General features: G+C 43.0%; 1 protein-coding gene and 1 non-coding gene across 3 annotated transcripts in view; one reads left to right on the top strand and one right to left on the bottom strand.

Moving 5' to 3' along the window:
• LOC145344277 (uncharacterized) overlaps positions 1 to 26,844 on the bottom strand; it is a 118,328-nt gene that overhangs the window by 65,888 nt on the left and 25,596 nt on the right. The window contains exons 1-3 of one of the 2 annotated variants that reach the window (XR_013886852.1): positions 15,172 to 15,338; positions 6,271 to 6,384; positions 2,926 to 2,988 (exon numbers count right to left, since the gene is read on the bottom strand). The gene's annotated coding sequence lies outside the window, so the exon portion shown is untranslated. Of the gene's footprint in view, positions 1 to 2,925; positions 2,989 to 6,270; positions 6,385 to 15,171; positions 15,339 to 26,844 lie in introns of those variants that run through there. The other variant, XR_013886853.1, reaches the window with a different exon arrangement.
• Positions 16,936 to 17,064, top strand: LOC145344637 (U6atac minor spliceosomal RNA). Its single transcript, XR_013886933.1, has one exon. It is a non-coding gene; the product is annotated as a U6atac minor spliceosomal RNA (small nuclear RNA).

Genomic DNA, 26,844 nt, shown 5'->3' with positions numbered 1-26,844 from the left:
GTCCATAATTATCCTTCAAACAATACCAAAGAACCCATTATTTTGTCATTTGTTTCATTGCAATTTATGGCACCTTGCTGTGTGCAACTTTATGCTGTCTTTCTGCACGAGAACACTGACTCAACTTCAAACATATGTCAGTGCCTGTAAAGTGCTCAAATCACCAGACTTGATTTTGCTAACAAGTCAAACTTAAACTAAGAGTTGAATTTTGCTTTCAACGGCAATCTGAAGATTTGTCCGGTTCTTCCTGCTCTCATTCTTTGCTGACACCAATTCTTATAGCATTATCCATACCAACAATGATTAGGGATGAAATGGTAATAGCACAGAATGATCATAGCATAGATGGAGGCCATTTGGCCTTCAGACCATATGCCAGCTACAGCAACTCAGCTAATACCACCCCCCAGCCCTTTCCTCTGAGCCCCACAATTATTTTCACCTCACGGGCTTATCCGAATCCCTTTCGAAAGCAACAAATTAACTTGTCTCCACCATGCTCTTGGGCAGTGCATTCCAGATCCTAACCACCCACTGTGTAAAAAGGTTTTCCCTCCTGTCACCAGTGCATCTTTTCCCAATCATCTTAAAATTGATGTCCTCTGGTGCTCGACCCTTCCACCAAGAAGAAGGGATTCTTTCTACCCAAACTGTCTCGATCCCTCAGTTTTGAGCATCTATCAAATCTTCCCTTAATCTTCTTGAAGAACAAATGCAGTTTTTCCAATCTAACTGAAGTCCCACATCCCTGGAACCATCTGTCTTGGCACCTTCACCTTGCCCCTCTGCTCCTCCACCTCTTAGAATTGTGACATCTATTTTAAAGTGCCACACCTCAATTTTCCTGAGAAAATCATAGAACATAACAGCGCAGTACAGGCCCTTTGGCCCTCCATGTTGCGCCGACCAGTGGAACCAATCTAATGACCCTCTAACCTAAACTATTCCAATGTTATCCATATGCTTATCCACTGACCATTTGAACACCCTTAAAGTTGGCGAGTCCACAACTGCTGCAGGCAGGGCATTCCACACCCTTACTACCCTCTGAGTAAAGAACCTACCTCTGACATCCATCCTATAATTACCACCCCTTAATTTAAAGCTATGTCCTCTCGTGTTAGCCATCACCACCCGAGGAATCATAGAAGAACAGGTATCACTTCACACTTTTCAGCATTAAATTTAACCTGTCACATGTCTGCCCATTCCACTAGCCTTTCCATCTTTTTTGCAATCTATTAGTTCCCTTCTCACAGTTCACAATATCTCCTATTTTTCGTTAGCTGCAAATTTTGAAATTGTACCCTGCACGCCCAATTCTATATCATTAATAGCGATTAGGAAAAGCAGTGGTCCCAGTGCTGACCAGGGAAACCCCATTGTATACCTTCCTCAATCCAACATACAACTGTTCACCACCACTCTTGCTGTCTGTCACTTGGCCAACTGAAATATAAACAGTGCAGGGTGCAAGTCAGGCATCCGGTTTGACCTGGTCACTCCTCCAGGTTAAGAAAATGATCACTCCCATCCCTCCCCAGTGGCCACGGAAAGGACACTGATTTTACCACAAATGAGCGGTACCATGATTGGGGAATTTTGGCCTTTGCTTTAGCTTGGGAGCAGTGTGGGAAGTTGCGGTTAATTCTCTTTTGTTATCTATTACAAAGGCTCCATTTTCCAATGCCAACAGGCAGCGCTGCTGCCTCACAGCACCGGGGGCCCAGGTTCAATTCCAGCCCTGGATGACTGTCTGTGTAGAGTTTGTATGTACTTTCCACGTCTGCGTGGGTTTCCTCCGGGTGCTCTGGTTTCCTCCAAAGATGCGCAAGTTAGGTTGATTGGCCATGCTAAATTGCTCCTTAGTGTCAGGGATATTAGCAGGGTAAATACGTGGTGTTGTGGGGATAGGGCTGAAGTGAGATTGTAGTCAGTACAAACCTGATGGGCTGAATGGCTTCCTTCTGCACTGTGGGATTTCTATGATTCAATCACACGTTTAAGATGATTGGCAAAAGATGCAATGGAGGAAAGTTATAACGTGAGACACATTTTGCAGAATTTTATGGCCTCACTCGTCCCAAAACCGTAAAACCCTGCCCAAGGTCAAAGGACTTTCCCACTGTCTGCCCCTCGCCCGCTCCGATTCCCCTGGTGGGCAAGGTAGTAAAATTCCAGCGATTGTGCAGAATTCTCCCATCTAGGGTCTGTGCCCTAGCGGGGGCCAGGGTTTCCCCACTACAGAGGCCAGCAGGTAAACACCCAAATCTTCTAGCACCAAGCTCATTAATTACACAACTGAGTGTTTCACACCATATTCCATTGGGGGGGGGGGGGGGCGCAGGGTGGGGATGCAGGCAGTGATGCATCGTCTGCCATCGTATCTGGCGATCATATTGAAAAAAGGTGCCCAACATTACTTGTCCACTATTAAAGAAGGTGGAATTCCTGAAAATGAAGGTAGATCTCCAGGAATATTTGAGGCTGGAAGATGGATCTCCCTTCAGGATCCCAAATCTGGAAGGTCCACACGTAGATGCTCCCCCCATCCACTGCTCTGGCGTACCGGGGTGCAGTGTTGCAGTCAACGTCCATCCTGAATTTTGGAACCAGTCCTTGGGATATTCAGGTGAGTGGTCAATGCTAGCTGCTAACCTGCATCCCATCAGTGGGATGCAAATGAGATTCATATCGGCTTCCAGTAGGTTTCCCGATGCGCCATGATGGACACTAGCTGCAAGTTCATGCTGGTGTAAAACTGATCCTTGCACCTCCTGCCATATTCTATCCATGCCCCCTGCCTGCCATTGAACCCACTGGCAGGTTCTGCCCAATGTCTTATTCTTTCAGCTTCCACAATTCAACAACACGTACAGTTCATTAAGGCCAATAGATAAAATATAATCAAAATATACATACCACATTAGGGACCTTAGAAATATATTTTATCTGAATTTTATAATCACTTGGCAAATTTCCAACCTAAATAAAACACACAAAAAGAAAAGAATTGGAACCACAGCACATTAGTCAGCAATTACAGACAGAAGAATCAACTTTTCCAGTGCAAAATTACCTTTGATACAACCTCTGGAGTTCCAAATGTTGAATGTTTGCTTCTCCTCACATTCAGACTAAACTATTGTGTTTACAACATTTCCTAGTTTCAGGTTTCCAGCGTATTTTAGGGATTTTGTTTCATGGCTATTCTGAGAACTGCAGTGGTTGGTTATGACATGAGACACATCGACATGACTCGGAGCTCAAAAACTCTGAACAAGTTAAGGCTCTTATCTCAAGAAAAGCAACTGACAGCCTGACAGAGATCTTCATCATTGTGGAAGAGTTTGATAGGGTAGAGGCAGAGAAGATCTTCCTGCTTGTGGGGGGAAGACCCTAAACTTGGGGGGGGCAGGGGGGGGGGGGGGGGGAAAAGAGAGGTGGCATCAAAGCAAGATGGTCACTAATAAATGCAAAAGGCAATGCAGGAGGAATATGATAAGGATGAAGAAATTGGTACCATGAGGAGCAGAGAAGGTGAAGAGCATGGATGGATGGATTAAAGGAGAAGCAAGATAAACATGAAGGAGAAAGGAAGTAAAAGGCTATGTTAATAGAAGTAAGTGAAAGGAAGCTTGTGTCGAGAGTAAACACTGCCATAATCTGCTGAGTTGAATGGTCTGTTTCTGTGCAAAGGGAAAGTATACTCTCCAGGATTTAGTAAATCCAAGTATCCTCAGTTTCCCAAGTGAAAGCTGCAAGTTTGTTTTTGGATTGGAACTGGATGCATGAGAAGTGGACATTGGGAATTGACACCATTAGCACAGCCTGTGAGAGACACAAATGAAGCAAATGGGTGGCATGGTTGCTTGATGGACCAAATGGCTTCCTATTTCACTGTAGGAATCCTGTGAATTCAATTACTTGTCTTTTTCCTGGTTCACTTCCCTTTCTCACCAAGCGCCATTCCTCATTGAAGTGGGCAGATAAACTACTTCTAAATCTCTATCAGTTAATACTTGAAAAAGCCAACTTGTGATATACATTGGAAAATATGGATGACACGGCGGCACAGTAGTTAGCACTGCTGCTTCACACCACTAGGGACCTGGGTTCAATTGCACTCTTGGCTTTTTCACGTTCTCCCCATATCCACGCGAGTTTCCTTCAGGTGCTCCAGTTTCCTTCCACAGTCCAAAAGATGTGCAGGTTAGTCTGATTGGCCATGGTAAGTTGACCCTAGTGTCAGGGGGATTAGCAAGGTAAATATGCGGAATTACACAAATAGGGCCTGGGTGGAATGTGGTCAGTGCCGACTTGATGGGCCAAATTGCCTCCTTCTGCACTGATTCGATGAAATGCGGTTAACGGCAGAGTTGATTTCAGACTGGAGCAGAAACTGAATGATTTCCCCACTGCCTTTGACCCCTCAGTACCAATTTACAGGAAAACCATTTTGGTTTGCAAATCATTGATGATTGTAGGAACAGGCCATTCAGCCCATCAGGCCTGCTCTGCCATTTAATACGATCATGGCTGATCAATGCTTTGTACTCAATATCCCCACAGCCTTAGCATTATTGTTAATGAGAGATCTATCAAACTTTAAACATGCTCAATGACTGAGCTTCAACTGCCTTCTGGGCTAGAGAATTTCAAAGATTCACAAGCCTCCACGTAAAGAAATTTCTTCTCATCTAAGTGGCATCACTCTTAATTTGAAATTGTGTCCCCTAATTCTAGACTCCCCACCCAGGGGAAACATGTTGCCTGTCTATTCCTTTTACGTATTTTGTAGCTTTCAGTGAAATCACACCTCATGCTTCGGAACTCTGGAGAATATAGGCCCAGTCTTCCCAATTTCTCTTCGTCAGATAGTCCTGGCAGCCCCGGAACAAGGCTGGTGAACTTTCCTTACACTCCCTCTATCGCAATAATATCCTTTGAGGGAAGGGTCCTACTGTACACAGTACTGCAGGTGTGGTCTAATTAAGCTTCTATACAATTGAATCAAGACGTCACTATTCCTGCACGCAAATCTTCTTGCGATAAAGGCTAACATTCCAATACGCTTCCTAATACCTTGTTGCACTTGCATGTTAGCCTTCGGTGACTTATAGACTCAGGTCCCATTTACATCTACACTTTCTAATTTCTTGGGAATATATTTAATACTCTGAGCATCTGTTCTTCTACCAAAATGGATAACCTCATTTTTCCACCTGAAGGGGCAGATTGAGCCTCGGTTTAATGTCTCATCTGAAAGACTGCACCTCTGACAGTTCAGCACTCCCTCAGTGTTGCACTGGGAGTGCCAGCCTAGGATTTGTCCTCAAGTTTCTAGGGTAGGACTTGCAGGGATAGTCTTCAGATCTTAAGGGGAGGGGGGTGTTACCAAAGGAGCCAGAGATTGGGGTATCTGTCTATTAAAAACCTTATTTCTACATGTACCTCCTGGCTATAAAACTTTACTTCCTGTTGTCATGGTTCTGTCATTCCATTCTCCAATTATTCATGAAGATCCGAATTGGAAATTGAAATCAGCCTAGGCAAAGTAGATTCTCCAGCCACCCCAAACATGCTCTTTGCCATGGTTGTGTGTATGCTCTGTTCTCCACTCCCCCCAACCTCTTATTCTTTCAGGATGGAAACCTGCCATTATTACCTGGTCTGGTTTATATGTGATTCCAGTCCTATAACGAAAAGGTTGACTTAGTGGCATAGTGCGCCATTCAGTTGTACCAAGCTACCAACAGTCCAGGATGAAGGCCCACCACCACCACCTCCAGCCAACTAGGGATGGGCAATAGATTCTGACCTCGCCAAGCATGCCCACATTGTGAGGATGAGGAAACAAAAATCTTGCAGTGAAGCTTAAACCTGTTCCAATCAACTCTGCTTCTCCTGTACCCTCACTTGCCCAAGTGTTGCTGTTTAACTGCAAATGGTGAGACAAAACAAACATTTGATAAAATAAGGTCAGAATCTACTGCTTGAAAATTAGGATTCTGTCTGGTCTGTGTACCCGGGTCCTAACTTAATCAGCATCGAACAAAACAGAACTAATTGGCCAGTAGAGTCTGTGGGATCTTGTTGTGCACAAATGGCTGTTGCTTTAGCCACGTGGCTAGAACTCAAAGCAATCCATTGTATGGGAAACACTTTGGGACAGTTCTAAGGGAGGAGCTAAAACAAGCCCTTGTTTTGACAAAAAGCAGTAAATCGTCACAGGTTTTTAGAAGATTCCGTCAATTTTTGACTTACCAGTTCATCAATAAGTTTTATATCATCAGTCACTGGGTTTCCTGATTTGCATATAGGTCCTCCAAATATGTTGGGCAGAAACAAGTGCAGGTAAATCACGCTGTTTATAAAAGTCTGAAATGAAGGAAAACCATAACAAAATGAAAACTTAGCAGAAGGTTAGATGATCTTATAAAGAAACATTAGGAAAATAAATAATAGACAAAGTGACTTGGATGGGCATCGTAATAAAAGAAAAACATTAAAGGAAACATCTCTCATTAAACTGTGGTCCCTGAGGTTGAGGATGCATTCCAGGCTTCGTGGTGCCCATGGGCATGGAAGGCCTCAAGTACATCACTAGACACCGCATAATTTTCACAGTAATTGCAGTGTTACAGTAAGCCTACCTGTGACAGTAATAAAAATAAACTTTAAAATCCCTCTCCAGGGTCAGGTCTAATAACAATCCTCCCCCCATACCCTGCTGATTGGACCTGCCACTTAATGAAAGCTATGTGTCCTAAGTGTACAGGTAAATTATGTTATGGATCACCTACTTTGTACTGTTACACCTGCAAGCTATGTTTTGGAGAAGAGAGGCACCTGAGTGAGGAAGTGAAGGTTTACAAGAACTTGCCAAACTATGAAGAAACTTCTACAGCACCAGAAAACATCCAATAGATTTATCTGAGACCAATTAGCCTCTAATTTTTCTCTTGACGTGTCAATTTAGAACAATTTTGTGTTGGGCCGTAAAAGGGAAAATAAAAGACAAGTTTATACAGTAGAATATAGCAGTAGAATAATAGACCCCAAGTTACAAGCAAAGGCCCTTCTAAACCATTACTGCTGTGATCTTCACCTGTCATGTATATGAAGCAGTCCATTGACTTTGCACTCACAACAAAACCATCCTTGGCCACACTTACTTCCTCTCCCTGCTATCACACGCACATCGCTTGAAGCTGCCTTGTATACTTCAAGCACCCATCAAGCAGGTCACAGATTAATTTTGTGTTGGAAGAGCTGCAACTCCCTCCCTACCAGCACTGTGGGTGTAGCTACCCGACATGAACTGCAGCAGTTCCAGGAGGGGGCTCACCACCACCTTTTCAGGGCCAATTAAGAATGGGCAATAAAAGCTGGTCTAGCCAGTGACAGCCACATCCAGTTGTAGAATAACTTTAAAAACAGTTCAGCCATTGCGGCAATCTCAATCTTGATCCTGTCACTGCTGCATTTTTAAAAATGACGTAAGAATCGCTATATCGGTCTTTCAACTTAGAGACAGCATCACCACAGGAGATCCGCTAATAGTTTTAATAAAACACATTAAACTGCAACTTACTGTGTGCATATGATATACCAGGCACTACACAGGAGACAACCAAACAGATCCTCATTTGTCTATAGCTGACACGGTTAAATTCTTGGACACAATTGACTTTATATAGCACTTTAAACATACCAAAAAGTCCCAATGTGCTTCACGAGGGCATTGTCAGGCAAATACTTAAAGCTGTTCCACACAAGGAGGTATTAAGACAGGTGACCAAAAGCTTGGTCAAAGTGATAGGTTTAAAGCAGCTTTAGTACATGCAACCACTTACCAAATAAGGGCAGCATGGTCGCAATATGGTTAGCACTGCTGCCTCAGAATGCCAGGGACCCGGATTCAATTCTGGCCTCCGAGTTTTCAGTCTGTGTAGAGTTTGCACAATCTCCCATATCTGCATGTGTTTCCCCTGGGTGCTTCAGCTTCCTCCCACAGTCCAAAGATAAGTAACTTAGATGGATTCACCATGGTAAATGTATGAGGTTACTGGGATGGGCTGGTGGAGAGGGCGTGGGTAAAATACTCTGACAGAGTCAGTGCAAACTCGATGGGCTGAATAACCTATCTGCACTATAGGGATTCTATGAAATTGCATTGTTTGCTATTCTGTCGTGAAACATTTCTTGCCTGCCCTATTCTTTGATTTTAAACTTTGACATTTATAAAGTGCATATGGGTGAGAGGGGCAGCATGGATCAGTTTTTAAAAACACGATAGTTGTGATATTTCCTGTCATATTTACCACTCATTTGTCACGTTACATAATTGAATCCTTTAAGATTTGACTGAGACGGTGCTATGCTCCACCAGAGTTTGTAAGATCTAAGTGCTACCCTGACTGCCTCAGGAAATATTCTTGCTGTTAATAACCGATTTGAAATTCTTCAAATTGTGTCCTTAAAAAAAACTTCCCTTGCAGTTTTGAAGGTACTTTTATTTTTTCAGATAGATAGATAGAATATTTACAGTGCAAAAGGTCATTCGCTTCAAGTTTACACTGGCTGTTCCCTTGATCAATACTTCATCATAAATATCTGAAATGCCTCTCCATTTCCCACATCAAATGTTTTGCTGGATCACAACGACTCTCACACCCTTTCCTCTCTTCCTACGTTTGTTTGTCTCTTCCACCCACCCATCCAACCCCACTCCCCGAAGACCACTTTACCAACATTACCAAGTTGCATCAAGCATTGCAAAAATTCACAACTTATGCCAAAAAAATCCAGGCACAGCTAAAAAAGTTTCTTTTCAGTACAAGAGCCAAATGCCCACTGTCAAGTATATATTTCCTCCCTGTGGTGCAGTGATTAGCACTGCTGCTTCACGGTACCAGGGATTTGGGTTCAAATCCCAGCTCGAGTCCCTGTCTGTGTAAAGTTTGCATGTTCTCCCCGTGTCTGCATGGGTTTTCTCCAGGTGCTCTGGTTTTCTCCCACAGTCCAAAGATGTGCAGGTTAGGTGGATTGGCCACGCTAAATTGCCCCTTAGTGTCAGGGAGACTAGCGAAGGTAAATATATGGGGTTATGGGGATAGGGCCGAGGTGGGGTTGTGGTCAGTGCAGACTTGATGGGCCAAATAGCCTCCTTCTGTACCACAGGGATTCTATGATTTATGAATATCACAGACCACACTCTGCAGAAAATCCACTCCACAATTAAATTTGATTTTTTTTTCATATTTTCCTTGTGGTTGCTTCCCATTCCTGTTAGCTCAGAGGGTGGATGCAGGAAGAACTCACTCCAGTGTCATTTCAGCTGAACAGACAAGCTATCTTATCCATTGGCTCCATCTCTTCTCCCACCTCAACCACTTCATTCTTTACATTCCAAAGTTCAGCATCCAGCTGCTGCTTAGCAACAACTACAACTTGCATTTATTACAACACCATTAACAGAGTAAAACGTCCAAAATTGTTTCATGGGTGCGCTATTAAGCAGAAACATTGAAAATGGGAGGAGTAGGCCATTTGGCCCTTTGAGCCTGCTCTGCCACTCATGATCATGGCTGATCACCCAATTCACTAACCTGTTCCTGCTTTTCCCCTCATCCTTTGATTCATTTAAATCAACAGCTACAAATCCTTCTGGAGAACATTCAATGTTTTGGCCTCTGCTGCTTTCTGTGGTAAAGAATTCCATAGCGTCCGAGTAAAGAAATTCCTCCTCATCTCAGTTCTAAATGATTTACCCCGTATCCTCAGACTGTGACCCTCGATTCTAGACTCCTCTGCCATTGGGAACATCCTTCCTGCATCTACCCTGCCTAGTCCTTTAGAATTTTACATGTTTCTATGAGATTCCCCTCATTCTTCTGAACTCCAATGAATATAATCCTAACTGATTCAATTTCTCCTCACATGTCAGTTCCACCACCTCAGGAATCAGTCTGGTAAACCATTTGCTCTACTCCCTCTATAGCAAGACCATCCTTCTTCAGATAAGGGGACTAAAACTGCACACAATATTCCAGGTGTAGTCTCAAGGTCCTGTATTCAAATTGTTTTGCTTTGAAGGCCATATCATTTGCCTTCTTCACCACCCAGGAAATTCAGATAATAATCTGATGTCCTGTGTTCGCTACCAAGTGGATAACCTCACATTTATCTACATTATACCATATCTGCCATGCATTTGCCCAATCAGCTTGTCCAAGTCATGCTGAAGCATCCTGCTCACAGGTCACCCTTCAACCCAGATGTGTCTACAAATTTGGAGATATTACATTCAGTTCCCTCAACTAAATCATTAATATATATTGTGAATAGAGTTTGACTCTAAGTCATTGAATGTATTCAAGAGGTGGGGCGAACAGGATCAAAGGTTATGGGGAGAAAGCAGGATGAGGCATTGGATGATCTGCCATGATCGTGATGAATGGAGGAGCAGGCTCGAATGACCTCCTCCTGCTCTTATCTTCTATGTTTCTATTGGATGAAGAGGCAAGTTTTCAGGAGAGGATGAAGGAGAGGCAGAGAGCTTTTGGGAGATAATTCCAGTTCTTAGGGCCTTGGTAGATGAATGCAGGGCCACCAACAGTGAAGCCAGCAAAATGGAGGATGGGCAAGAGGGCAGGCTGAAGACGAAGACGAAGACGAAGACGAAGACGAAGACGAAGACGAAGACGAAGACGAAGACGAAGACGAAGACGAACAACAACAGGTTGGACATTTTGATTGGCAACTCATCCAAAAATTGGTAAAAAACCAACCAATCTGGACAAGGCAGATTAAATATTTGGCCTCAAATGATAAAGTCTCCATTTGGGAAACTAATGATTTCTGACTAATGCTTAGAAAAATAAAAGCCTGCTATCTGCTTGCATTTCTGACCATTAGGTGTATATCACTTAGCAATGTTTTATGATAGCTTAATTCAAGAACATGACTTGCATTCAGTGAGCTTTCCTGAGATTTACAGCTGGCAGACCAATCTCTCTCTGGAATACAGTTCCCAGGATCATCCACTTTATCATTTTTAAAAACAAGCTTTGGTTCAAATACTTTCCACTCTTGGTTTTCCAGCCAACGTTTCATTTCAAGTAGATGTCAACAGCTTTGCAATGGAGCTTGCCAGGCAAGAATTAGTTTAACCTGTATATTAGTGGAAAACCCCACCAAAACATTCCTTCAAGAAGTACCCATACCCAAAATGTTAACCTTTTCCCCTTAAAGTGGCAGACTGTGGTATATTTATGGCACTTTTTACAATGCACGTAAATTTCAGAAAGGTGAAAACAAAAACGATAAATTAATAATAGAAGAATTCAATTACCTGAATTGGAGAGGCACAGTGGCAAAATGGTTAGCACTGTTACCTCAGTGCCAGGGACCCAGGTTCAATTCTGGTGTTAGGCAACTGTGTGAAGTTTGCACGTTCTCCCTATGACTGCATGGATTTCCTTCCACACTCCAAAAATGTTCAGGTTAGGTGGATTGGCCATGGTAAATTGGCCCGTAGTAACCAAAGATGTGTAAGTTGGGTGGGGGGGTGGGGGGCGGTGCGGGATTAGCAGGAGAAAAATGTGGGGTTACAGAGATAGGGCCTGGATGAGATGCTGCGGACAGTTGGTGCAGACTTAAAAAAAAAGGGCCCAATGGCCTCCTCCTGCACTGTAGGGATTCTGTGATTCTATGAATGTAGACTGGGAAAGTAGCAGTGTACACAGCAAAGAGCAGGAGGGATTCTTTTAATGTATATAAGTGAACTTTCTTGATCACTGTGTTCCCAGTTTAATGAAGAAATCAGTACTGGATCTAATTCTGGGGAATGAAATCAGGGTAAGTGAAGTTTCAGTGGGGAACATTTAGGGAACGCTGATCATAAATATCATCAAGTTCAAAATAGTTACAGGAAAGGACAAGGAATAAATCAATCATAAAATTATTTAACTGGAAGAGGGTTAACTTCAGTGGGTTGAAAAGTGATAATGATCCAGGTGGGTTGAAATCAAGAGGCAAAACAATAATTGAACAAAGAAATCATTCAGATACAGAGAAGGCATATTCCCATGAAGGGAAAAGGAAGGGCAACCACAGCTTTGATCATAGAACACCCATCGACCATGGCCCTTTGTCTCCTGTCAATAAGGCAACTTTGCACCCAACACAATCACAAGCTCTTACTTTTCTGACTTTGCCACATACAGCCTTGTCAATAGCCTCACTAGATTCCATACAGACTACATCAACCACACTACTGTCATCAATCCCTCTCGTTACCTCCTTTAAAAGAGGAAACAAATCACTTGGACAATACCAATACCTAAACAAAACTCACACTGACTGCTTTTGAATAATCTGTGCCTTTCTGAATGATTTTTACTCAGAAAACCTGACATTTTCCAATAATTTGCCCACCACCAAGGTTAGGTTAACTGACCTGTAGTGACTCAGTCTATTCATTTTTAAACAATCTGAAAAGTCCTCCAGGTCCTCAGTACCCTTGAACTGACTCTCACTTGATAATTTCACAGGGCAGTTAAGAGTCAACCACGTTGCTGTGGATCTGGAGTCACATGTAGGCTAGAGCAGGTAAGGATGACAGATTTCCTTTCATAAAAGGCATTAGTGAACCAGATGGATTTTTTTTTAAAACAACAATTGACAATGGTTTCATGTTCACTGTTACCAAGACTTTGTTTTAAATTCTATATTTACCAACTGAAGTTAAATTCTGAATGTACGCCCCATAGCATTAGCCTGGGCTTCTGGATTACTAGGCCAATGTCAATGGAAAATGATGGCCAGAGCCTCCACTAACTATTTCCTCCCTTTCTTCCCTCAGCAGTCTACAACACATTTCTTTCACTTAAGGATGTTAAACCTCTTCAGATTTTCTATCTCACTTTGGTTATCCATCCAATATTTCACGCTTCTCTTTAACTGCAATGTCTGCATTGTCCGCATTCTTAGGTTCTGGGGCAGCCATCTCCTGAAACATTCACATTGATGCCTCATGGATGCACAGAGCTATGGTGATGCCAGTTGCTACTCAAGCTCTGGCAGCCAGTGTTTGAGTTGCTGTAGCCAAATGGCCAATTTCTGCTCCTATGCCTTATGGTTTATGGTCTCCCAAGATCCAATGTTGATTTGTAACATTATGGGTGATCGGGACTTGGGATATAGGCAGCAAAGGGTTAGCTGAGCACAGACACTATCTGAACAACATTTACATTTTGTCGAAGTAGATTTGGGGCCACTTTGCATTCAATGTATTCACTTTGCTTTCTTCATAATTACCCTTCCATTTCTCCTTGGCTTCTCAGAGGATCATTTCTAAAACAGCTTTTGACAGGCACAACCATACCAGCAAAGCTGTACCATCTTCTGAATAAGGTTAGTTGGGGTAAAGTTAATTATTATCTCAATATTTTGTTTCCTATAGCATGCTTGCCTGCAGTAGGGCTAGGAATCATTCAAAAGACTACTTGATTTGCAAAATAAATCACTGCGTTGATTTTGCTTGGATCTTCTCATTATTGTTATTTTCAATCAGAATTTAAGTGGAGAATTTATTTCTGTGAATTCATCAAACAATAGTTCATCTTCTAAATGGTTCAGTTCTCAGGAGTTATACATGCTAGCCAAATAAAAGAATCATTGGCAATTGTAGCAGCTAGTGAAACACCAACAGCAGTGTAGAATGAGATTAAACATTGTTTTATTTGTGTCTCTGCTCACTATGTGACATTGGCTTTCTCCTGCTTTAAGGAAAGAAAATGAGGTTTTGTTAAATAATGGATAGACTAAAGAATGAGGAAGTATTGAGTGCTATAAATGATTCTTCTGAGTAATAGTGCATGTGTTACATGTAAATGTTACTGCAACTGGAAACTCCCAACCTTTGATTAAATGAGAGTTAGGGTTGAGGTTGCCTGAAGGATCGGGTTGGGGAATGGGGTGTAGTTTAGAACAACAGCTCATTGTCTTAAAAATTATCTCCATTTCAAATACCTGTCATACTTATTTTCCATCTTCCTGTCCCAGGTAAAAATCTTATTTTTCAGACTTATTCTAGACATCTCCTAGAATCATTCTGTCTGTTCACTGAATGATTGTGTTTAGATTACTTATCTATCTGTATCTTTCTATCCATCTACCTCTACTTTCTCAGGAGGCTAAGGAAATTTGGCATGTCAGCTACAACTCTCACCAACTTTTAACAATGCACCATAGAAAGCATTCTTTCTGATTGTATCACAGCTTGGTATGGTTCCTGCTCTGCCTAAGACCGCAAGAAATTACAAAGGGTCGTGAACGAAGTCCAGTCCATCACTCAAACCAGCTTCTCATCCATAGACATTGTCTACACTTCCTGCTGCCTCAGGAAAGCAGCCAGCATAATTAAGGGCCTCATGTACCCCAGACAGACATTCTCTCTTCTACCTTCTTCCATGGAGGAAAAGAAACAAAAATCTGAGGACATGTACTCAAGAACAGCTTCTTCTCTGCTGCCATCAGACTTTGAAAGGACCTACTTTATATTAGGTTGATCTTTCTCTACACCCTAACTACGACTGGGGTTTAGAGAACTCATCTGCTTCACTGATGTCCATTAGGGAAGGAAATCTGTTGTCCTTGCCTGCCCTACATGTGACTCCAGAGCCGCAGCCAACGTGGTTGACTCTCACTTGCTCTCTGAAATGGCCGAACAAGCAACTCAATTCCAAGGGCAACAATAAATGCTGACCAGCCAGCGACAGCCATGTGCCATGAATGAATAAAAGACTGGAACACTACATTCTGCATTGTCTCTTTTCTTTCTCTATGAATGGTATGCTTTGTCTGTATAGCGCGCAAAAAAACAATACTTTTCACTGTATGCTAATATATGTGACAATAATAAATCAAATCAGTTCCACCACTTCAAGTCCTGACAGTGAGGCAACTGTACTCAAATAGCCTGATTTAATTTTACTCTTCCTGAAGCCTATCAGATCTACTGCAGGGACATCTCCTCTGTCTTCCTTCCCATGACATCAGTACGCTCATACCGTCCCTCAGCAGCACCCTGAACTTCCGATACCTCTTCATCTTCCGATGTGCTTGCCTCCTCCAGTTCACTTTCTGGCAAGATCTCACCTCTTGCATAGCCAGATTGGGAAAACCACAGCAAACTGCGATCATGTGGGAACCCCTCTGCAAGTGTGTATTGCAGAGAGACATCCGAGATGCATCTTCAGCAGTCCAACCATTTGCCCTTTGAGGGAGCATGTGGAGCAGTGAGCAGCATTGTACCTCTTCTCAGCTTGAGCCTGCAGGCAACAGACTCAAGTCAGCCAGTGTTCAGTTGGGTAGTCCTTATCCTTTAGCAACCATCTCTGTTGGTGTGTATTCCCAAGAAAATCCCAGACACCTAAGAGGGCTGAAATGTAGCAGTCACGGCAACTCCCAGGCAAATACATGTAGGATGTGCTTGAGATGGCCATAGACCAGTTGCAGTTGATGAAATAATAGCCCTTGTGGTTAATATGTATTAGAGGCTACTGCCATGAAGCTGTATAGCCACATGGGTGCAGTCAATTGCTCTCGGGAAGCCAGAAGTAGCAGTGCAGCTGGTGAATCTCAAGCCTGCTATCGTCATCCAGAGCAAACCTGACAATGATGCATCTTCCGGTAAAGGAGATTGCTATGTAAAGGAGGTCACCAATGTGTTGCAGACAGAGATAAGCACAGTTCCCCTGTTGATCCCTAAAAAGACCCAACGGCAAAGAACTTGAATGCTGTGGGCACCTTCAAAGCCACTGAACAAAAGAACAATACAGCACAGGAACAGGCCCTTTGGCCCTCCAAGCCTACACCGATCATGTGTTCCATCTGTTTGCATCCCTTTATTTCCACTGGAAGGGGGAAGTCTCTAACCAAACATGACATCACGTCTTCACATGGCAAATATGATGAACCATGTCTTGGACAATGGCCGACACTGCCTCTCACACCTTTAAGTAGGAGAGTCTTTAACAACAAACTCTCAGAGTGGCAAGTCGCTGCCATTGTCTGGATCTCCCCTCCTCATCCTCCTGCCCCTGGCCACGTCCCCCAGGACGTGCCATCTGCTGGAGCTGCACATGCCGGCACCTCTCCCTCCTTTGAGGGCTCCAAAGAACGCAGCATTGAGTTCTTGACCTAGTCGCCATGAAAAAAAACATTGAAGCCAACAATGGTTAACGGGTGCCAAAAGGGAGGCTGCAATTGAGTGGTCTAACAGAGATGCATGACTGCAAAAGTTTGTACGGCACTGTGTCCCCTCATCCTTGTGCAACTTTCATTCCCCATTCCCTCCTCGTGTCTGCCCCAGCAGAGTGGGGTTCAGCACAACAGGAGTAGTGCAGCACTAAGGCAGCTAGGTTATATATGTATATGATGAATTGAGGTCTGCCTTGTGTACATCACACTTTTTCAAATATGTTTGAGACTGATGTGATTTCCTGCTGGCGCAATGCAAGGTTGGAGAGCATGCTGAGATTCGGGAGATTGGAAGGCCTGATGGGATTTTGGCAATACTCAATTAATGAGCATTCATGAAATGCTCCAGGCAACCCATTATTCCCCCCAACCCCAACACTAACCCGTCATTGGGAGAATTTCAAACTGTTTTTACACTGACAGGTTTCCAACTTTTCAGCTGGAATTCTCAGACCTCGCTCACAGCCAGGATTCTCCAGTCCCACTGCTATGAATGGAGATTTTGGCCGAGTGCCAAATTCTCTGTTCTCTGGCAGCAGTGGCCAGGCGTGCAATCCTGGAGAATCCCAGCCTTCGGCTCTCCTTAGATTCTCCTCTCTTGCTGGCCATCAAACCCACCGCGGACGAGGTAGGAAAACTCCACCCAGACTGTCTACACCAGTGTTGTATGAAAGGAGAGAGGGTTAGCACTCCCCTTGACAAAGGATGGAAGGGGCGCTAATGGCCTTACAACATACAAATGGTTAAGGCATTGCCATCTACTTAAGTGGCATCGAGCCATGTTTTAAAAAGGAGCAGCACAGTAGCATAGTGGTTAGCACTGCTGCCTCACAGCACCAGGGACCCAGGTTCAAATCCGGCCTCAGGTCACTGTCTGTATGGAGTTTGCACGTTCTCCCTATATGTCTGCATGGATTTCCTCTGGGTGCTCTGGTTTCCTCCTACAGTCCAAAGATGTGCTGGTTAGGTGGATTGGCCATGTTAAATTGCCCCATAGTGCCAGGGGGATTAGCAGGGTAAATATATGGGATTACAGGAGTAGAGCCTGGGTGGGATTGTGGTTGGTGTAGACTTGATGGGTCAAATGGCCTCTTCTGCACTGTAGTGTCTCTATGAATCTTTTATGGATCACACTACTGCTTATGGGATGTTGCTGTGTGCAAACTGTCAGCTAAATTCTAAGCACTAAGACAGTGATTACTCTTCAAATAGTAGTTCTAAGCTGCAAAGCTCTTTGGGACATTCTGGGGTTTTGAAAGGTGCTATATAAATGCAAGTTCTTTTATTGTGTGCGAAAATAAAAAGGCCTGGAATGGCACAACATGAAAAATCGAATGGAAAGGACCACATATTTTATATATACACGCAAATATGCATCAAACCAGCTCCGATATATATAAAAAATATATTGATGCATATAATATATATATTATATATAATATATTGATGCATATTCCCATGTGAATTCTCCCTGCCTGGTCTTCCTGCATGGCTTCCTGTCAAGAGTTTATATCAAACTTCAAAATATCTCTATTCACTTAAACTTTTAACAGTGTGTATCTGTCTAAAATGGTTAGCAGAAACCAGCTAGTCACTGAAGGATAGTTAAGCTATTTGTGCTCATAACACAGGTTGAGTAACTTTATGATTTCCTGATCCGATTTGATCAGTGAATATCTCTGCCAGCAATACATACATAGAAAATGCCTCAAGTGGATTCCAGGGCAGTAACAGATTTCAAGCCTTTGCATGACATCTCAAATCTGTATTTCTGCTGTGCAACTTGCGGCACACTACGCACTGTTCTACATGGTCTCAGCATAGATGACAAAATTCATCATTGCCTCCAATTTTCCAGCTCAATCTTCCTCAAATGCTCTTTTCCTCTTTTGGATGGACAGGACCTGAGAAGGTCATAGTTTACTGGGCAGCAGTGATCCCCATGCTCCACTATATTTCAGAGACTTGGACGCCCTACAGCTGACACCTCAAAGCACTGGAGAAACACTACCTGCAGTGTCTTTGCAAGATCTTCCAAATCCAGTGGCAAGAAAAGTGATCTAATAGCAGTGTCTTCTCCCAAGTCATCCTGTCCAACATCAAGGCACTAATCACTCAAAGCAACTCCTCTGGGTGAGACATGATGTTTGGATACCTGACACCAGACTTCTGAACTAACTGCCCTACTCAGAACTCGGTTGTGGCAGGAGACTCCCAGGGGGCAAAGGAAATGCTTTAGAGATGTGCTCAAAGAATCTCAGATGAGGTCAAACATCCTTGCCGACTCATGGGAGACACTGACCTTTGACTGATCAAAATGGAGATGTGTCATCCACGAAGACGCCAAACACACTGAGAAATTTCATTGAGAAGTCAAGGCATCATAGAAAGTGAATGAAACTCCAAACAACCCACCTGCCCAACTTTCAAGCATCGCTTGCCTGGCACATGACAGGGTCTACAGATCTCATATTGGACTAATTAGTCATCTTAGAACTGTCATGGCCATAAGACACAAGAGATTATAAACTGTGCAAGTCAAACCCTACTTTCTATTTATTTAAAGATAGACCAAAAAAATGGCTGCAGGTCACATGATTTGCAAGTTGGTTATAATTTTGGAAATTTCTAACAGTAATTACAGGACAAAGCTCAACCTTCATCCTTTTTGAAATCTCACACCTATCATGTCGACCCATTACAATTAATAAAACAAGGGAGCAGCAGACGGTCCGTCTCCCCAGCTTGGATTCATAACAAAGAGGAAAAATATATTGAAATACATTGGAGCATGGGGATCACTGCTGCCCAGTAAACTATGACCTTCTTCTTAGGTCCTGTCCCTCAAATGCTCTTCTGGATGAAGATTGAGCTGGAAAATTGAAGGCAGTGATGAATTTTGTCATCTATGCTGAGACCATGTAGAACAATGCACAGTGTGCCTCAAGTTGCTGATTGAAACTCATTATATCTGTAGTGGTGCTAATAGCCCCTATCTCTTAAGGATTTCAGCCAGAGACATAGAAATGGATTGTCGACCTGAAATTGACTAGTCAATGGGCAACTCCACATCACTTGAGCTAAGCTCCTTTGACCTTTAAAAAGCTTTAATGTTACATTCCAGGACTCCCAGTGCAGCCTGCTGTTAACATGTCAACACAAAAGCAGGAGCCAAAAGAGAAAATGCTGGAAAATCTCAGCAGGTCAGGCAGCATCTGTAAGGAGAGAAAAAAGCTGATGTTTCGAATCCAGATGACTCTTTGTCAAACCTCAAAGATTTGTTAAAAATTTCCTGCATTTCCTCTTTTAGTTTCAGATTCCAGCATCCGCAGTAAAGTTTATTTATTTATTAGTCACAAATAAGGTTTACATTAACACCGCAATGAAGTTACTGTGAAATTCCTGAGTTGCCACATTCTGGCACCTGTTCGGGACAATGTATCTAAACCAGCACATCTTTGGACTGTGGGAGGAAATTGGACCACCTGGAGGAAACCCATGCAGACACAGGGAGAATGTGCAAACCCCACATAGACAGTGACCCAAGCCAGGAATTGAACCCAGGTCTCTGGTGCAGTGAGGCAGCAGTGCTAACCACTGTACCCTCTGTTTGTTTTTAACATAAAACAGGACTTCAGGATGACAACAAAACCTCCAGATTCTTGTTGCTCTTTCATTTGAATGTATGAATAAAAATTAATTCGGATTTAACTTTAAGTTTGCTGCGAGTCACTTAAATTTGACTTCACAGAGTGCTTGGGGGAAAAGAGACCACAATATATTTCATAAATGAAAACATCTCTGCTTAGACGGATGATAAGAAAACTAAAAGGAATTTTTATTTGCTTCACTCCCTGTCCATGACATGATCCACTGAACTGGACTGGAAGCAAGTTATCATTAACCCTGAGGAGCATTTGAAACATGGGGAGGTAATGCGACCTGACAACAGCAACAATGCCTTGTTTCAATGCAACTCTTAAAGCAAAGTGGCCTCAGGCACTTCATCAGTAGTGTAAGCAAACAAAATCTGGCACTGAGCCACTTGAGGAAATATCAAAACAGGTGACCAAATGATTGTAAAAACAACCATTTTTGACCAAAGCTGATTAAAAGGTAGGTTGAGAGCGAGAACCGCAGAGCTCAGTGCCAGAGCAGCTGAAGACAGCCACAAATCAATGGCATCATTCATTTCCATGGTGTTACTCTGGACTGTCTGCTGTAACTTTGCTGGAGGACTTAATTGAAGAAAACCTAGAGAAAGGGCATCGATCGGAGATTTGACGATTGAATGTTAATGATCTCGTGGTGTTAGTTTGAAGAACAGGAAAGTACCCCTAGTGTCCTGGCCAATACTTATTTCACTGAGTTGAGATTGCCATGCCAAAGTTGGCAACTGCACTCCTACATTAGAGCACTGACTACACAATAGTATTTCATTGATTGTAAGGTGCAATGGGATGGCCCAAGGTTATGAAAGCCACTCTGTGGATACATTTTTCCTTCATTACTCCAAGAGCACCGCAGCCTTAGCACATCAGCTTTGAGACTGGAGGCCAATGAGCAGCACACATCAGGGTACTGGATACCACTGAGATGGCTTTATGCTAAAATGACAAGTTAGTGGTGATTCATGGCATCAGGTGGACTGGTCAAAGTCTACCCAGAAAATAGAACAACTTAGCTTGACTAACTTCTTGGACTAATACCTGGAATTTACAGGTTATCTTATGAGGAAAGATTAGACAGATTAGACTTGTATCATTGACGTTTAGAAGAATAATTGAAACATACAAAGATCATGGTGTCTTGTCAGGGTGTCGTGGAAAGGATGTTCCTTCTTTTGGGAGAATGTAGAATTTGGGGTCACTGCTTAAAAATAAGAGGTCACCCATTTCAAACAAGTTTCAAAAACATGCGCCTTCTTTCAGCAATACTCAAGTTCTGTACTGCTAAACGACGATCACGTTTCTGTTATCCTGCTTACCACAGAAGCCCAGTAAGGAGGAACAGGTGGACTTGGCGCTGGGCTCATTCTCACTGCCTCAAACTGTCTGCCTGTGAAAAATGAGCTGGTTCTTGGAAAGTTTTCAAAAGATAATGAATGTGTTATGAAATGCAAATACCCTCAACCATGCAGCTGCCAGAATCTCTCTCAACTCAAAAGGCCTGGAATTCCCTCCTAAAGCCTCTTCGCCTCCTCCAAGAGTGACCTACCTCTTTGACCAGTCACTCAGGAAGGAGGGAATAAAATTTAAGGGAATTGTGCATTAGCTAGGTAACTCAACATGTTCCTATCTCTGAATGATTATGCTTCGGCAGGTTGAGAACAGCATGTCAGGCAAAGCAAATGGTCATGGAGTCATAGAGCTGGACTTTCTGGTCCCACTCACCCTGAAACTGGAAATACCACCTGAGATCAATGGACCTTCCCATGGTCCACTCCTCACCCTCACCAATTCCCCCCATAGAGTTTTACAGCATAAGAAGAGGCCCTTCAGCCCATTGTGTCTGCACCTGCCATCGAACCCCGATCAATTTTAATCTCATTTTCCAGCACTGCTCTGCAGCACAAGAACAGGCTCTTTGACCCATCAAGCTTGTGTTGACACACGATGCCTTTCTAAATAAAGACTTTTTGCCTCTATGTATCCCTCTATTCCCAGCTTATTCCCACTGCATGAAAAACTTGCCTCCCACATCTCCTTTAAACTTTTCCGTCTATTACCTTAAACCTATATCCGCTAGCATTGACATTTCTGCCCTGGGAAAAGGACACCTACTATCCATGCCTGTGATCATTTTGTAAACTATTGGGTCGCCCTTCAGTCTCCAACATTCAAGTGAAAACAAATCAAGTTTCCCTAACCTCTCCTTGTAGCTTATACCCTCCAGACCAGGCAACATCCTGGTAAATCTTTTCTGTACCCCTCCAAAGCCTCCTCATCCTTCTGGAAGTGTGGCAACTAGAACTACATGCAATATTCCAAATGTGGCCTAACCAAAGTTGAAACTGCAACATTTCTTGCTAATTTTTATACTCTATGACCTGACTGAAGACGGCAAGAATGTCCACCTTATCCATTGTGCTGCCACTTTGGGGGAAACTGTGGATCCGTACACCTAGATCCCTCTGAATGTTAATGCTTCTAAGGATTCTGCCATTTACTGTATACTTCCTCCCTGCATTAGACTTTCCAAAATGCATCACCTCACATTTGCCTGGATTGACTTTGATCTGCCATTTCTCCGCCCAAGTCTGCAGCCTATAATCCTGTTGTATATCCCTGGAAATCATCCTCACGATTGGCAGTTCCTCCAATCTTTGTCATCTGAAAACTTATTAGGTCACCTATATTCTAATCCAAATCATATATAAACATCCTTCCACTGCTACTGTCTTCTATGACCGAACCAGTTCTGCATCCATCTGACAAATTCACTGTGAATCCCATGTGACTTCATTTTCTGTATTAGCCTGCCATGAGTGACCTTGTCAAAGGCCATGTAGACAACATCCACTGCCCTACCTTCATTAATCATTTTTGTCACTTCCTCAAAAAACCTCAATCAAATTTGAGAGACATGACCTTCCCTGCACAAAGACATGCTACCTATCACTAATTAGTCCATATTTTTTACAAATGTAAGTAAATCCTGTCCTTGAGAATCCTCTCCAATAATTTTCCTGCCACTGATGTAAAGGCTCACTGGCCTGTAATTGTCCGGATTATCCTGGTTACCCTTCTTAAATAAGGAAACAACATTGGCTATTCTCCAATCCTCTGGGACTCCTCCTATCAGTAAAGTGATACAAAGATTTTGTCCAAGGCTCCAGTAATTTCCTTCCTCAGTATTCTAGGATACATCCCATTTGGAAACTTGTCTATCCTAATGTCTTGCCTTGTATGATATGGCGTTTCAAGTACTCATCCAAATTCTTAAATACTGAGATAGTTGCAGTCAATTATTGGCAATTAGGTGCCCTTTGGATTGGAGATGCCCTGGGACCTTCGTAATGGCATAAGGGCTCCCCTGGTGTGCGCAAACACAGATAGCTACCTGGAAGCTGGATCCCGGAATCAGTCTGGGATATAATGGAAGATTCTGGCCAGTGAGTGGTTTCCTTGAAATATATGTGGATAATGTTGCAGCCTTACCCTGTGGTAAGAAAATAATAACTCTAATCCTAACATAAACTTCAATAGTGATACAAAATCACTGTAAAAAGTGACAGCTGAGTTGGCCAGGGACTCCAACCTGCATCCAGAGCAAACACAAAAACATAGCAATTCTCAGTTTAACTTGGAACAAAATCAACTCCAATTGCCATAAGTCTAGGATAAACAAAACTACCAAAAAAAAACCACCTCAATGACAACTAAAACAATCAGTGACAGCCACACACAAGGGACAAGCACCAGTGAAACGAGAAGACAAATGCAGACAGCTGGAGCAAAAAAAAGGAGATATCCTGTCTATGCATCTTGACCTAATCATGAGCTACAAAACTGTAACCCTAAAATCCTAACACTAATAAATAATCATAATGCAAAAGAAAAGCCTTAACCTAATATAAAACATGAGCACCAATACAGGGCACAAAAACTTAATGTCAAACCTTAACCCTAATATAAAAATGTTAAACCTAATATAAAAGCACTGACACTAATACCAATCTTTAACCCTAATGCAAACCCTAACACAAATTTCTCACCCTGATACAAAACCCTAACCCCGATACAAAACCTTAAAACAGAACAAGTCCGAACCCTAACTCTGAATCCTAAGCCACCAGATTTGACATTTCTACGAAGATATTGTGGTATAGACACTCAAAAATGCATCAACGTCACCCCAAAAAGATTAGTTTGATTCTGTTTGCACCTGAAATTAATGGCTGAGGGGTCTAAGATACCACATTAAGGCTCTACTCTGTGGAGACTGTGGTTCGAATCCCACTGCTGTCAGAATTGATTTGAGTTTGTGGGCAGCACGGTGGCAGTGATTAGCACTGCTGCCTCACAGTGCTGGGTACCTGGGTTCAATTCCTGTCTTGAGTCACTGTTTCTGTGGAGTTTGCACATTCTCCCTGTGTCTGTATATTTTTCCTCCAGATGCTCCAGTTTCCTCCCACAGTCTGAAAGACACACTGGTTAGGTACAATGACCCGAAAGGCACTGGAATGTGGCAGCTAGGGAAATGTCACAGCAACTTTATTGCAGTGTTAATGTAAGACTTACTTGTGACTAATAAATAAACTTTAACTTTACTTTATTCATTCAAGTGTGCTGCAACCTCTGGATCAACATTACACAGTGAAAAGCCAGACACCTCTTAAATATCTTGTAAAATTGTTGCTTTGGCACAGCCTAACACACAGCAGCAATTTGATTCCTGAAGGAGAGTGATTTACAAACAGTTCTCTGTGGGAGCAACCGGAACTAAAGTTATGACCCAGAAAGTCTGTTACGCATTAACCACAAGCTTCAGGCTGACTAAACCTTTCAACTTCTGCGCTTGTATTTAGTCTGGAGAAGATTGTCATCTGCTGCCTGCTCCTTTCTCAAGTGAGAAATGGGAACCTGGCATGTGAACATTGAGGTGGTGGCATTTGGGGCATGGCATAAAGGCCAATGTTGACCTGATGCAACAGGTAGATAGTCCAGTGACTGGGTGAGCGGCCTGCCTGCCAATATAGAGCAATCTTTGATCCTGAGGCAGCTCAAATATACAAAAGCAGGGAGGGATTGGAGGTAATTGGCTGGACTTTGAACCAGTAGCTAGATTTGAGGAACATTGGATGAAGCTCCATTCAGTTGAACTAGTTCATGACCTTAAAAAGGGGCCAGTCCTGGGAAAGGAGCCCAAATTTTCTCCAAGCGGATGAGAATATTTTTGAAGGTACTGGTGCCATAAAAAATAAATAAGAAGTCTCACAACACCAGTTTTAAGTCCATCAGGTTTATCTGATAGTAAATGGCACAAGCTTTTAGAGCATGCTGTTCCTTTGTCAGGTGAGTGGAGAGTTCTTACTGCGTTTGCCCCAGTCCAACGCTGGCATCTCCACATCATGACATAAAAATAACAGCTCCTGTCTGACCTCTACTCAAGCCTCTCCAGAACTGACTCCTGAAGATTCTCTTCCTTTCACCCACAATGGGCAGGTGGCAGCACTGTGGTTAGCACTGCTGCCTCACAGCACCAGGGATCTGGATTCAATTCTGGCCTTGCATCACTGTGTGGAGTTTGCACGTTCTCCCTGTGTCTGTGTGGGTTTCCTCTGGATGCTCTGGTTTCCTTCCACAGTCCAAAGATGTGCAGATTAGGTTGATTGGCCATGCTAAATTGCCCCGAATGTCAGGGATTAACAGGAAAAGTATTGGGATTGCAGGAATAGGGACTGGGTGGGATTCTTGTTGGTGCAGATTTGATGGGTCAAATGGTTTCCTTCTGCACTCCTTCTGGGATTCTATGACTCCATGATAACTCTACAACGACCCAACCACCACCTCTGCCCAGGCCTGCTCAGCAAAGGAGTTGGACAATGTCTGGCTCTACCCCGACTTCAGCGCAGAGCCTTGGAAAATTTGTTTGATGCCTGAAAGCTGCCAGGCCTCATGACATCACGTGCGCGCCCCATCACCCCACTGACTTTACACCCACTGTGGACAGAAGATGCTCATCACCGCCCCCCCAAGTCCCCTGCCACCAAACCACCCCTCCTTCCCCTAAACTACCACAACTCCCACCCTATGCTTCTTTTACAAATTACTTCAAAGGCAGAAGGTTCCATTTCCACATCTGTTTTTTAAAAAAAATCATTGTGGAATGTAAACATCTGTTTCCTTTTACTGATTGTGCAGATGAAGCCAATATTTCAATTTCACTATAAAATATTATTAACCAAAATGATTCAGATAATTTAACAACACTTAGAAACTAGTTACTTCTAATCTTCATCCCTCCTGCTGCTGTTAAATGATCTGTTTGAGAGTGGCAGTAGTACAGAGTGTTAAATGCAGTTGAGTCAGGGAGCCCTGATAGCTACATCAACTGTATGTGATGGTGTGGAGTTATGCAGAGCTAATGGTAGACACTTCAACTTTCTTTGCATCACATCACTACCCAAGAATCCCTCCTACTTTTACTGCATGGTTATGTTGGCTGCATGGTGGCACAGTGGTTAGCACTACTGCTTCACAGTGCTAGGGACACAGGTTCAATTCCAGCTTGGGTCACTGTCTGTGCAGTATCTGCACTTTTTCCCCCCATGTCTGCGTGGGTTTCCTCTAGGGGCTCCGGTTTTCTCCCACAGTCCGCCAGATATGCTGGTTAAGTGCTTAGCCATGCTAAATTCTCCCTCAGTGTACCAGAGCATAGTGACTAGGGAATTTTCACAGTAACTTCATGTCAGCCTACTTGTGACACTAAAAAAAACTTTAATTTGCAGGATGATACCCAAATTATGAACACTTTTCTTGACTATCAAGTCCTGTGGTTGGACTCAGCCTTAGACCAAAAGCTCCAGTCCTATGTATGGAACCAAAAGAAATGGGGGAGATATTA

Source organism: Carcharhinus amblyrhynchos, chromosome 6 (genome assembly GCF_965287045.1).
Source record: "Carcharhinus amblyrhynchos chromosome 6, sCarAmb.v2.hapA, whole genome shotgun sequence".
Classification (NCBI taxonomy): domain Eukaryota; kingdom Metazoa; phylum Chordata; class Chondrichthyes; order Carcharhiniformes; family Carcharhinidae; genus Carcharhinus; species Carcharhinus amblyrhynchos.
The sequence above is the reverse complement of the archived record's forward strand: the minus strand, read 5'-3'. Positions and strand labels throughout refer to the sequence as shown.